Here is a 13,431-nt window from a genome sequence, read left to right on the forward strand (position 1 = left end):
TTCTTCTGATCTATTCCATGCTGGTCCACTTTTCAGATGGAAACCAGCCCAGATGGGTTCCCATTGCCTCTGCTGAGCAGAAGCTCTGAGAAGTGGCTACCACCAGGAGTATGAATGTAATTGTGGTGTTACAGCCAAGGAGGACACTGAACTGGAAAAACTGAGAATGAAAAAGGTCTTGAAAGTGTGCATTATACTGACAGAAACACAGAGCTTCTTTTGGTTTTACAAGAGGAAGATTAACAGGTGACTCAAACATAGTCTATAAATACTCACATGGAAAATCAACATTTCATAAAATATGCTCCTGAACCTCACAAAAAAGATACAAGAGCCACAGAATAAACACTGCAAGTTAATAAAGTGAGGCTAAGAACATACTGCAGTGAATTTAATCCACCATGAGTGTAAGTTTCCCAAACTTTGTGGTTAAAGCCACCTCCCACCATCCCTATTTTCTAGATATAATTACAGACTAATTTTTTTTTCACACACAAACACACACCAAAAAAAAAAAACATTAACAGAAAGGAATTCATTTAGGTCCTGTGGCCAGTTTGAGAGAGGAGAGCAAAGAAGCTCACCAGGACTCTCTGTCATTACAATCTCTGACGTCTCCTGCCAAAGGCTTCCAAAAGCCATCTTATTAAAGTAACCTCCCTGCTCTACCTCGTGAGTGTGGAGCAATGTGTCCCCTTCCCTGACAGTCAAACTGCCCCATGCTCATATGTTGTCATGTGCTGTCAACACAATCATCCTGACACAATGAGAACCACATTAACTGAACTTAATAGCAAAACCAATATCAGGAAGAATACCACACAGACTGGCTTATTTTCTTATTCAAGTCATTCATTAAAACCCTTACCATTTTCTTACTTATCAGAGGTCACCATCAAATTTCCAGCTGCCACTAAATTTCCAGGCACAACATAGCCCTGATGTATCCACGAGGTCTTTTGGCCACAGAAATTAAGCTTCATTTGCAAGCTCTCCCCAATGTCATATTAATCATTTTGACTGTCCTGATTTTATCAGCAGAATCAAAATTTTCTTTCTTCCTGGTGAACATTTCTTTTAAAGTAATTTTGTCGTGGAAACAAAAAAAATATTTACACAATGAGGAAGATGGATGATTGGATGACAAAATAAGTGCTTTTTAAATGCTCATTATACATCTATTGGCATTGGCTGTCTCATTGTGAGCTACAGGCTGCAGTTGTGGGGACACACAGTAGCTGTGTTTACATTGCTGCAAGAGAGACCTCCAGAGCCAGCAGCACAAGTAGGAAAGCAGCACATGATTTAAAAAAAATAAAAGAAAGAACAACAGCAGAAAAAGAAATCATGTACTTTTTGGCCAGCAGCAGACACTGACTCTGCAAACAGCTGTGCCCAGAACCTGGCTGGGGGTTAGTTATGGTCCCTCTGCCTGAGGTCACCGTCTGTGCTGCGCTCCTGTCCTGGCTGGAGCAGCGTGAATACATCGCACCTCACACACCAGGGTGGCAGAGAGGGGGGACTGTCACTGCCAGGAGCTTTGTGGGGAGCCGTGGCAGGAGGTGAAGCATTGTCACTCAGAGCTGACAACAGCCCAGCTCTGCTCACAGCTCTGCTGCCAGAGGAAGCTTTGCTTCATAGCTGAAAAATTGTAGCTGGGCCAAAAATATCTGTGATGGCTGAGTGTATCCCACATCCGCCCACCAGCCTGGTCTGCCACCCTGCCCCAAGCACTGGTGTCAGCACTTGCAAGGGGAGAAGAGAGCAGGGAAAGGAGAGGCCAGGAGCCAGGCTGCAGCAGGAACTGAGTGCTTCAGCCAGCTTTGCCAAGGGTGGGTGTGGGAAAGCAGAAGAGGTGCCAAAAGATGTCTAGTCCATAGATCCCACAGACCAAGGCTGTGTCCTCTCTGCTCATGGAAAGGGAGTCCTAAAAGCCTGAACAAGAGGCAGAAGACTCCCACTGGAAATTTGCAGGCACCACCAAACTGAGTGGGGTGGCTGGCATACTGAGCACCCGTGCTTTGATCAGCAGGACCTTGGGAAACTTGAGGCCATGAGAAACCTCAGTGAGTTTTGCAGAGCCATGCAAAGCCCTGCGCCACGCTGGAATAACCCCATGCATCAGTTCAGGCTGGGAACCAGCTGACTGCAGAGCAGCCCTAATGAGGAGGACCCAAGTGTTGTCTTGAAAGATTAAGTACAAAACAGCAGCTCCCCCTTGCCACAAATGAGGCAAACCGTTCCTCATGATGCATGAGATCAAGGAAAGCTATCACCCCTTCTCCTTGGTGCTGGTGGAACTGCACCTGTTTGAGCCTCCTGTTCAAGGTGGAGAGTTTGGACAGATCCAGCAGGTGAACTGCTGAAACACTCAGTGGGACGCAGACCACCTCTCCTGTGAGGAGAGCTTGAAGGCTTTAGGCTTGCTGGATCTGAGGATGATGAGGTCAAGACAGGACCTAATAGCAGCCCACTATGCAAAGGCATCAAAAAAGGTGGCAAAGTCAAGCGCTTCTCATTAGCAGCAGTGATCAAGGCAATGTCCACAAGCGGTCACTTGGAGGTTAGGCTGAGCATTAACAAAAACTTCTTCACCAGAGGACTGGAACAGGCTACCAGACAGGCTGTGGCATCTCCATCCTTGGAGGTGCTCAAGACAACAGCAGCAGAGCCATGGTTGATGTAGTCCTGTGGAGGCTCCAGCCCTGTTTGGAGGTGGAGTTTAGATTAGAGGCATTCAGAGGTCACTTCCCACCAACATTTCTACAAGTCTACGAAATCCTGCAAGGGATACTGTGGTCCTGACCAGGTTTTAGTCTACATGCTCCATAATCCCCTTCCTGCTCAAGGCAATGTCCGGATCTTTACCAAACGTGTAATGCCCTAGCACATGTGAGACATCCACAGTTTCCTGAAGAGACTCATGGTAAAAGGTCTGCAGGCTGCTCTACTGCATGTGCTGTCCTGCCCCAGTGAGACTTCTATGCAAAAGCCAGCTGAAAAGTGGTTATTTTTAACTCTAGAGGAAAAGATTATTATAATCTGGAGTTGGCAAAGTTACAGTGTCAAGTAGCCACATCCTCTCCAATGCAAGCTCTTCAGACATGAAATAATTTCAGGATAATTACTAGACACAGTTGAGCACATAGAAAGAACTCAAATGCTCCTCTCCAGGGCATTTATGTGTTGTAGGACAGCACTAAGTATGAAATACATTACAGTCTCTCATTTCCCCTGAAACACTTTAGAGACATTTTAAATTCCTTGAGAGGAAAACAATTCAAGATGCTTCATGTACTCAAAACACCTTTCAATACTCCCTCAGAGAATGTTTAGTACCTCAGCAGAATCACATAGTCCTTCATAAACACTATGTTTAAAAACTCAAAATACAAGAATACATTGGCAATTATTGTCATTATTATTATAATAATATTTGTTCTTTGCTTCAAAGTAAAGCTTCCATCAAATGAGGTTTTTCTTATAGAAATGCTCTAGTTAGATGATTCACACAACAAATTCATAACTAAGAAGATAGACTGGAAAAGGGAGTGTGGTTTTCTTTTATTAGCTACATGTAGTCTGACTGTAATTATTCCCAACTGGAATATTTGTACATAAAAGCAATTTTGCAATGACAGTAATTTGTACAATTATTCTAATAACATGTTATTCCCTTAATTTTTATAAACAAATTCTAAGACTCTTTTTTATTGTGTTTGCAGAGCAATTCCCAAGTCAAATAATGAAGCCTCCCAAGTTCCCTGCAAGCTAAGGTAAGGTGAGGTGAGTGGAGACTGACCTCTACTGCTAGTTACAAATGCATTTATTTCCTCAATATTCCTTTCTCCCACAGAATATCCCAGATTTCCTGCTTATACAAGGTGTCCTCTCTTGTCTCTGCAAGTTCTGTGGGGCAAGTTAACACATTTGTATTAATGAGTTAATACATCTGTATTAACTTCATATGATTGGACAGAGTGTGGGTGCACCTTACACCTGCAAATATCCCATCACCATTAGGTAATGACCAAGTCACCTCACACTGCAGGAAAATTAAGGGCAAGCTGACATCACCAAGAACAGTGGTGGATGTGTGAATAAATCCCAGGGTGATGAGGCCCTGTCTAGCTCTCCTTAGCAGCCATAGCAGGGAGAAGCCATCTCTTTCAAGGTGGGACATGCAGTACTGAAGTCTGTGATTTCACTTTCTTCTTATGCATCCAGGGGTAAACTGAGGAATTGTTTGACAAAAAGTAGTGGAGTTACAGGAATGTCAAAAATGTGCACGTGGAAGAAGATTCACAGAAACACAGAATATCTTGAGCTGGAAGGGATGCACAAGGATCATTGAGTGCAGCTCCTGTTCCTGCAGAGGACATCCCAAGAATCTCACCATGTGCCTGAGGACATTGTCCAAACACTTCTTGAGCTCTGGCAGGCTCAATGTTGTGACCACTTCCCCAGGGAGCCGGTTCCAGTGTCCAGTCACCCTCTAGGGGAAGAAGCTTTTCCCGATATCCGAATATCTAACCTAGAGACTTTATTTTCCACATAACAGTGGGCACATTGATATAACTTTACAATAACCTGAGTAGGACCAATAGAAATGTGACAATTTCAGCACCTTCCCACACAACCCAGGGCAATGGTTTAAGATACTGTAGTTTCCAAAATTTTTAAGACTTGAAATCACCGGTTTCAAGTCTCTAATACACAAATCATCTGCCCACTTGTGCTGTGAATAAAGACTTCCCAGAAGGAATGGGATAGCACCTGAGGGCACAAACAGACTATTTGAATGAATATCCTCAAATAAGACAATCCCAGTGACCAAAGCACAGAACTGCTGCACCTGCACTTGCAAAAGAAGGCTTGGGGGTTTGTTTTCACAGTGCAATCACTAACCTCACTGCACAGCCCTCCTGGGGGCCATCACTTCAGCTTTTCCCATGATGTAGTCGGTGCAGGTCAGCAGCAGTTCAGATGCACTATTCAGTACTGTTGGCTACAGCATGGCAAAAATGACCCATTTCTTGCCTCCTCTGGGTCTGACTGTCCAACAGCAGCCAGACTAAAGAGACAACAGATACCAGGGATAAAATTAAAGCTCACTGTACCGAGCAGAAGCTGCTGTCTTCAGTAGGGTTTTGTCGCAGGCTAGAAACACTCCCTCCCGTATTTCATAGCAAAGACAAGCGCAGACTTTCAGAGGGAATTTTTTCTATTGTTCTACTTTAATCAATCAGTGCCAATTAACCAACATTTAGTTTCAGCTTGAGGAAGGAATGACAGAAATAATTATGTCCTGAGACAAACATCCCATCAACTTCTCCAAATCGTTAACTGCCTCAGATGAATTGGCAATCAATTAACTGAGATTAAAAAGTCTAACCCACAAACCATCTTCATTCCCCTTTCTAGAACCAGGGTGACACAAAGTTACTACACAACCTCTGCATATGTTTATATAAATGAAACCTTACTGTCCATAAAACAGTTTTGCTGTTTCATCTCAGGGCAGGGGTTCCTCTGACACTGAAATTCAAGGTGGATTTGCTCTTAGCTGACCCTGAGCAGGGAATGGAGTAACCACTCCTGACATGTCTGTTTATAAGGCATCACCTAAACAACTGTGTTACCACAGAATGATTCAATCAAGAGCCTTGTGCTATAGATACATGTTGCCCATTGTAAAATAAATTTGTGGGCTTGAAGACAGATTATTGTAGATAGACTGAAGATGTGAAAAATATAAATACTAGTGTGAAATAGGTTAAGGTTGTAGTAGTTTCACTGTAGCGCTGCCTTCCTTATTTGAGTTATTATAAATATTTTTTTAGTATAGGGTGCAGAACATCCTGAATTCCCTGGATTGTGCCAGTGTGATCCCATTGCTATAAACACTGAAGATGAATCAGACAAATCCTGCCAAACTTCTGCTTTCATTTATCAAAACAAGGATAAGAAACCTGGTCACAATTTATAAACATCTCTTGGGAAGGATCTCTTCTCGACAGAAGAAGAGGTGGTAATGCTGAAGGGGAAGTTGAGTGCATCCAGCAATGTCCAGCTCATTACACCTGGTGTGGGCAGTAGCAGTCATGGGGATTATTAATGGTGAGACTGAACTGTTATTTTTATGATAAATAAATAGAATAAACCCAAAGTGACATCATCTACTTAGTAGTGTCAAGCAATCAGATTTATATCTAATCATCATAGCTGCTTTTCAATAGTTTCCAGTCATTTGAAGTGGCTAGCATGTTGACTTTATCATTATACCTGCCTCTTGTGCTTTTTTTCTTCAAAAGTATAAAATACATTATTCTGAAGTTCTTCTTCCTGCAGGTTTCTTGTTTGGCATGTTCTAACCTGTTAGCAGTGAGTAAACTTACAAGGTTTTAATCCAGAAATCCAAACTTGAGCTGCATTGAAGAACTGTCTGAACCATTGGTGCCAGTGTACAGCATGACTGGGAATCCATGGGGAATTCCAGAAAAAAAAGGCCAGATTGTGATAATATTTACGAAAGGGGAGGGATGGCCTACTTGAGCGGCTTGCTAACTGCCCAGCTCTAGGAATCAAACAGTGAGGAACACGATGATATAGGGACATGTGTCTTGGTAGAGGCTGTGGGCGGCACACCTGGTGTAATCCCAGATCAGCAGCAGGGAGTTGGGAACAATCAGACCATGACCTTGGAGTGAAAAGAAATGTACTTTTAGTAAAGGTAACTTCTCCTGCTGTCCCCCCTGGGATGTCTGAGGCTCTGTTTCACCGCTGGGATTCCTTTGCTGCCGACCATCCCTTGTTTGCTGGCTCCAGCCTGATGGTGCATCTCTGCCACTCCAGCCCAACACAGCTGGGCATGGATGAATGTGACCAGAGGAGTTTTCCTCTGCAGCCCCTCACCTGTGGGGATTTAGATGCCAGAAACTGCAGAGCAATCCCCTGGCTCCTCCTGGATGAGGGGGTCATGCTGCAGCAGGTTCAACCTGACACCCAAGACCCTGCAAGGGCCCAGGTTGCTCCTCGTGTCATTTCCCTTCCAGTGGAGAGTGACTGCACTCCACAGGCCAGCTGGCTATAGATGGGACTTTTGGGGGATTCCCATCTCTACTGGAAATAAAAATAATGGTTGAAAATCATTGAACTACACAAATGCAAGAGCCTTCCAGTGGCCTTGAATATGCTATTCATTGAGGTCGGAAGCTGCTATGGAATTTTTCAATACATGATTTAATCTGGGCAGCCTTAGCTCCAGAAGCAAAGGGAGGAAACCCTTCCACTCTGGAGCCAGGGGCCCTGGGGCAAGGAAAGGGAACATTTTCAATGGCTTTTAGAGGACACATTGGCCAAGTCATGCATGTTCCAGCAGTTCACTGGCAGCACTATAAAGCTAGAAGAGAAGCGTCAGGTGAGCTTTCTAATAGGGCAAAGATTGCTCCCAACTCTGGAGCATGCTAACATTTGGACATTTGTGGGTTTTAACTGCATCATGGTTTGAAGGAAACCTCTTAGCATAGAGATTTTTGGCCACCCTAAACAGAGTCAGAAGAAGCTCCTCAGCAGGCAGAAATCTGCTGTGGCACCCACTTCTCAGCAACTGAGGTGCCCCTAGTTGGTTCTGGGGTGACCTTGCCCTCTCTTGAGAGCTGCACTGCCTCCCCATGCACTTCCACCCACCTGCAAGACGCACTGTCCCTCTTCCCTCACCTGTACCAGCAGTGCCAGGAGGTGAGCAGCTCCCTCTGGGAATTGTTCTTTCTTTGGGAGAGGAAAAAATGCCTTTTTTTGGTCTTCAGTTTGCTTCTCAGGTGGATCAGTCCCTGGATCTGAGTCCCAGTGTGGAGTGGTGATGCCAGCACCATGTGGGGAGCAGGGAGGGAAGAAGCCAAGGGAGGGCTGGGGATGGATTCTGCTCTGAGCCGAGTGAGGTATGAATACCACTGAGGGTATAGCATAATCTCAACTCCAGAGAGACCAAAGTGTCTAAACAGGTTTCCATGAACTACTTCCACATCTTCCAGCCTTGATGGCATTCCTTCCCTCCTGACAAATTTTGCTGACATTTTCTGCATACAGCATCTTCTTTTCTATTCCATAACATCTGGAATCTTATTAATAAAGCAAACAAACCCATGAGTCCTAACCTTCACTGTTTTGTTTCGTTCAGTCCCAGTAACCCAAGGTAAAGTAAAACACAACATTCGCTGACTGGTCCCTGAAGGGTGTGGGAGCAGCTCTCAGTGGGGAGAGGAGACCCAGAGCTGGGGAATACCTGAAGGACACAGACTGTCACTCCTCACCCTGCACTACACAGCTCTCCAGCCCTCTGGTAAATGTGTGCTGGGACAGAGCTTCAAGGCTGATGTCCTCAAGTCAAGGGAACATCATCACCAAAGAGGGACCTGTTCAATCTTCTGTCCTTCAAATGCCAGTGGCCTTTTTGTGGGTGTCTTTGATTTTAGAGACTGGTCGAGGAATTTGTGCTTCACACTCAATTGCATCCAACTGCTTTTAAAGCAGAGAGCACTGCCAGCCCAAGAAATACAATCTTATCCCAAGGCCTTGAGAAACATGGTGGCTGTTTTTAAGTGTCTTCCTCCATCACAAGCAGCTCTTTGTCAAGGGCACCCAAGGCTAAGCAACAGTGATAAGGGGATCACATCCCCCACTACAGCTCCAAGGGAATCAGGCTCTAAAGGAAAAACCAGCCCCTTGAAAGGCCTGGTGCACCAGGGCTGAGGCAGAGCTCCCTGCCCACCCCCAGGTACCCTTGGCACCAAGGGTGGCAGTGCTTGGTTCAGGTGCAAAGCACACTGGCTTTAGTCCCAAGGGAAGTGGCATGACCCCACACAGGCAGGGACCATGAGCTGCATTTCCCATCTTGGGGCCAGTTAACCTGGGAGAGCCAAGGGGAGCAGAAGGCACCTTTGCCACCCCCTGGCAAAGGTGCCTTCTGCAGAATCCATGAGATGGGGGGAACCCAGGACATAAGATTAGAAAACAAACCCTAACACAAACAGAGTTGAAGGGATGGTTGGATAAAATTTGAATGTGTTTCAACAATGGAGGAAGCCCATGACTGAGCAAGTGTTTTAACTCCCTGCAGATATGTAATAGCTGTGGAGGGATCCTGGAAGTGCTGAGAAACAGCAGAAAAGCAGAAACTCACCATCCCCTTGATAACAGGAGCCTTGGAGGAAGATGTGCCCCATGTCCCCAAAAGATCTCCCAGTGACTGTACACTGCTTTGCTGAATTTTTTTTCTGGATGCACAGTTTGCAAGGCCTTCTCCTGAAAGGGACCCTGTTAGTGCAGCATCCCATGCTGCTGTTTCTCCACCTGCACATCCAGGGCAACTGGGCTGTCACCACAGGAGCACTGGGAAGATGGATTAGTTAATATTTGCTTAGTGCTCTGGAGATAGCACTATATAAGTCTAATTACATTTTATGCCCTCATGTGATAAGGATGTCATCTTGGATTAGAGGGGATTAGTTGTTAATGCCATTCCTGTACATACCGGTCCCCTCCGGGGCTCTGATTTCTGCTGAGAAGTTTATTCACCCTGCTCTCAAATCAGTGAGGTCCTCCTGGTTATGATCATTGTGGAAACCAAAGATTTTTGGTGGATGAAAACAAGATTGGTGGATACCTGACTGCTGTCAGCCAAGCATAGGTGTGTGCTCAGTGAATGATGGTGTGCACTCTCTTGCTCTGGCATCCCTAAACCTTTGGCAAGGCCAGGAGAAGGGACTGAGGGTGCCCCCTCCCTCTGCACTGAGTTCCAAACACACCACCAAGTTATTAAGTACAAATCTAAGTTAATGTTTAGCACTTGCCCAAAACACAGTGATTGCCAAAAGCCAAAACAGAGTGAGGATACACACGCTGGCAATGACTGCAGGGAAAAAGCCACTGAGAGGACATTCCCCCATCCTAGCAGTGCTGCCCTCCAGGGAGTGCTCCAAGCTGGGGACATGTCCCAGAGAGATGGAAGGGCCCTCTGGCTCCCATGCTGCATGGCAGGAGCTGGGCAATCACAGGGATTTGCCTTTTTGAAGCCTGTTGCAGTGAAGCTTGCATCTCTCCCCACAGCGACCCTGATGGCTCTCAGGAGAGCCAAGGCCCCCTGCCCTGGTTGCAGAGGTATCACAGATTATTCCAAGATCCCTTTCAAGGTTCCCTTTGCAGCACTCCCAGTTGCTCCAAGCATTATTTTGGAGCAGGCTGGATTTCAGCTTCTAGCTCAGAACTAAAAGGGCTGTCCTGTCTCCACCTCCCACCAGCACGGGTTTGTCCCAGAGGAAACCCTGGATCTGTCACCTATGGCTGACCACCCAGGAATAGCCAAGGGTAGGGCACAGGCTCCTCTCAGCAGCAGAGGTTAAGGATACCATCTCCTGGCTCCCAGCCCCCAGCTGACAGGAGCAGTTTTGGCTTACCAGCATGATGAAGAAGCTCATTGGAAAGGAAAACCTCCAGGGACTTCTTAAAAGCTGCATTAAAATTTCAGAGACAGATTCCACCATCTGCAGCCAGGTATAAAACAGGGAGCTGCAGCAGGAAAGTGGTGAACAGCAAAAGGAGTGAGCAGCAAAAGGAGTGAACAGCAAAAGGAGCCCTTTCTGGGCTTCATGGGGAGCACCCATGGCAGCTAAGAGGGCACAGCTGAGTGAGGAAGAAGGTGGGGGCCCCATCTCTGGGAGCCTGAGGGCTCAGGTGAGCACAGTTCAGGCTGATGCTGCTGGGACCCAAACTGGGTCGGACTGGAGGTGCTTCTCCATCATCAGTGGAATGCAAAAGCAACTGGAGCTTTCTGCTTACCTGGGTTGGCTCTACAGACAAATACTCACCTCCATTTATTTATTATTGTTGGCCTGAAAAGTTGGTCTTTTGCAAGACAAGAATAAATTACTACCCCTGTCACTGAGTGGGTGCTCTCCATCCTCCCAGGGAAAGAGGTTCTGGGGTACAGGTGGGGTGCAAAATGTGTGAGGGAAAAAAGGTTAATTTGGTGTCTGAAACCAGACATGTTCCAAGGAGGACACTCCATGGAGCACCAGGGGCAGCTGCAAGGCAGAGTGCTGGGGGACAGGAGGCTGAAGGTGCCACCAGGGTGCCCTGGCTTGGCACAGCCTGTGCAGAGCCTCAGCAGAGCCATCGCCCTGGGAGCCCTGAGCATCGCATTTCCTTGGCTGCCAAGACCAACCTCCCTCCCAGCAGCTACTCCAAATGCAGGGCAGGGAGCCAAGCTGCCAGGGAAGCCAGCAGGATCCCTTGGCAATTTTATCAAACTCAGCATTCTTTGGGAGAACATTTCCATTTCAGTGAGTCAGCAGCCTTGGGAAGTGTCCGTCTGTCGGCAGCGATGGAGCTCGAGGTGGGCACACAGGGAAAGGCCCCTGGGACACACACCTGGCCCAGCATGGACACTGCTCAGGAGCAGACATGCAATGAACCTCCCACTTTCTGGCCAACTCTCCTCCTTGTCCACCAACAGAGAAGCTTGTCCAAGCTGAGTTTTCAGGTTTGAGTGGACTGACATGCAACAGGTCAAAACAACAGGATTCTGTCCCTTCACATGCTTGATCACATCATCTCCTTGCAAAATTAGGCCTGGAAACAAGATGATCGTAACTAGGAGGACCTCACTGATTTGAAAGCAGGGTGAATAACCTTCTCAGCAGAAATCAATTTATTACTCTGATTGTTATGTTTTCCTCATCTAAATTTTTCTTGCTAAACCCAAAATGTCTTGCCCTATCCAGAGAAGAGATTAACCCCCCTGTGGAATTGCCTCTTGCTTATTTGAGGGCTGCTCTCATGCCTCCCTGAGCCCCTTCTGTTGCCTGTTAGCCAGCCCAGGTCAAGCTTGCTGGGAATCATCATGTCCTTGCTAATCTCTGGTCTCCCTCCAACCTGCCCATGTCTTCCTCACCCCAATGGGAAGCCAGCTTATCCTCCCAGGCCTTCTCTGCAAACCCCCAGTCCATTCTCCCAGCAAGTCGTCACAAGGGTTTACAGCCTGTCACTCAGCAGGGATGGAGCTGTTCTTGTCATTGGAGAGATGGAGGAGATAGGGCAGGGGATGCAGGCTCGGGGATAGCCAGCAGATTGGAGACTTGCGAAGAGACCAAAAATGCTGTCAGCCCCCACTCCCTGCTCCCTCTCCACCAAAAGGGATTTTTCACCCAGGGAGCTGAACCAGGTCTACCACATCAGCTTGCAGTGCTTGAACCAGGGCTTCACCTGGTTCCCAAAAGGGGATGATGGCTCTGGGGCAGCTCTGGAGGGGCAAGGCAGGGAGTCAAACTGGACTGGAGACTCTCATGACTAACCAGGACCCTGGAGTCCCTCCTAGGGCAGGGCTTGGTTTCTCTCCTTCCTTTTTTTTTTTTTTTTTTTTGGAGTGTGTGTGTGTCACCGGGGGTGGGTTGGTGGGTTGGAGTAGGACTGACACCAGGACTCGGCTGCTCCTCATCCTCTCCCAGCCGGGTTTGCGGCGCTGCAAACTGTGGCACTTGCAGGTACCTCCTTGCAGGAAAAAGCAGGAAAAAACTGGCAGGGAGTGGAAACAAGTGACAAGCAGATTAGAAACCCAGCTCCTATTTATAGACCGGCAGTCAAGAAACTGCCCCTGTGACAGGGCCATCTGTTTAACCCTTCTGGTGCCAAGCACCAACCACCCAGAGATGCTGAGCCCACCCAGCCTGTGCCATGAGAATTTTGGCACAGGGGAAGCAGGATCCTGCACCAGGGCACCTGTGGAGGGGGCAGAAGACAGGTCCAGGCACAATGGAGCTTACAGGGGTAATTCCTCAGCAAGGCAGTGAGGACAGAGGTGGGGTTATGGTTGTTAAGTTGGGTCACTAGGACAAGGAAAGGAATATCTCAAGTGTCCTGCTGCATGACAGACAGAAAGAGACAATAATATTTCCCCTAAGAGGGAGGTGATGAACATGTTTTAGGGGCAGCTCCAATGTTTGCAGCCTCTTTTTTGTCCCCTGGGCTTTGGTAAGTTTGAATGTAGTGGGGGCCCTGCCTTTGAGGGCCACTGTGTATCCCTTGCCCAGGAGTGGTTGCTGATGCTCACACTGGGCTGCTGCATCCCTCAGGAGTGCACTGTGACTCCTGCTCACTGCTGCTCCTCACCATGGTCTCCCAGAGCTCAGAGCCTTCACCAGCCCCCGGCTGCACTTGCAATGATTTGTTAAATGGATGCTGAAGCTCCCTCTTGGCTGTTACCTGCTGTCACTTATGGGTGTCTTTATGCCACACATGGTTGTTTTATACGCTGCCATGGCAAGACTTTCCAGCTGTTTCCCCACTTGCTTGTGTCAATAGCTATTTTTACAAGATTGCCTTTCTTTACTTCTTAATTGATCTAAATCCTTTCCCTTAGCTTTCTTGTTAAAGGTG

This window comes from Camarhynchus parvulus, chromosome 7, assembly GCF_901933205.1.
Source record: "Camarhynchus parvulus chromosome 7, STF_HiC, whole genome shotgun sequence".
Taxonomy (NCBI): Eukaryota; Metazoa; Chordata; class Aves; order Passeriformes; family Thraupidae; genus Camarhynchus; species Camarhynchus parvulus.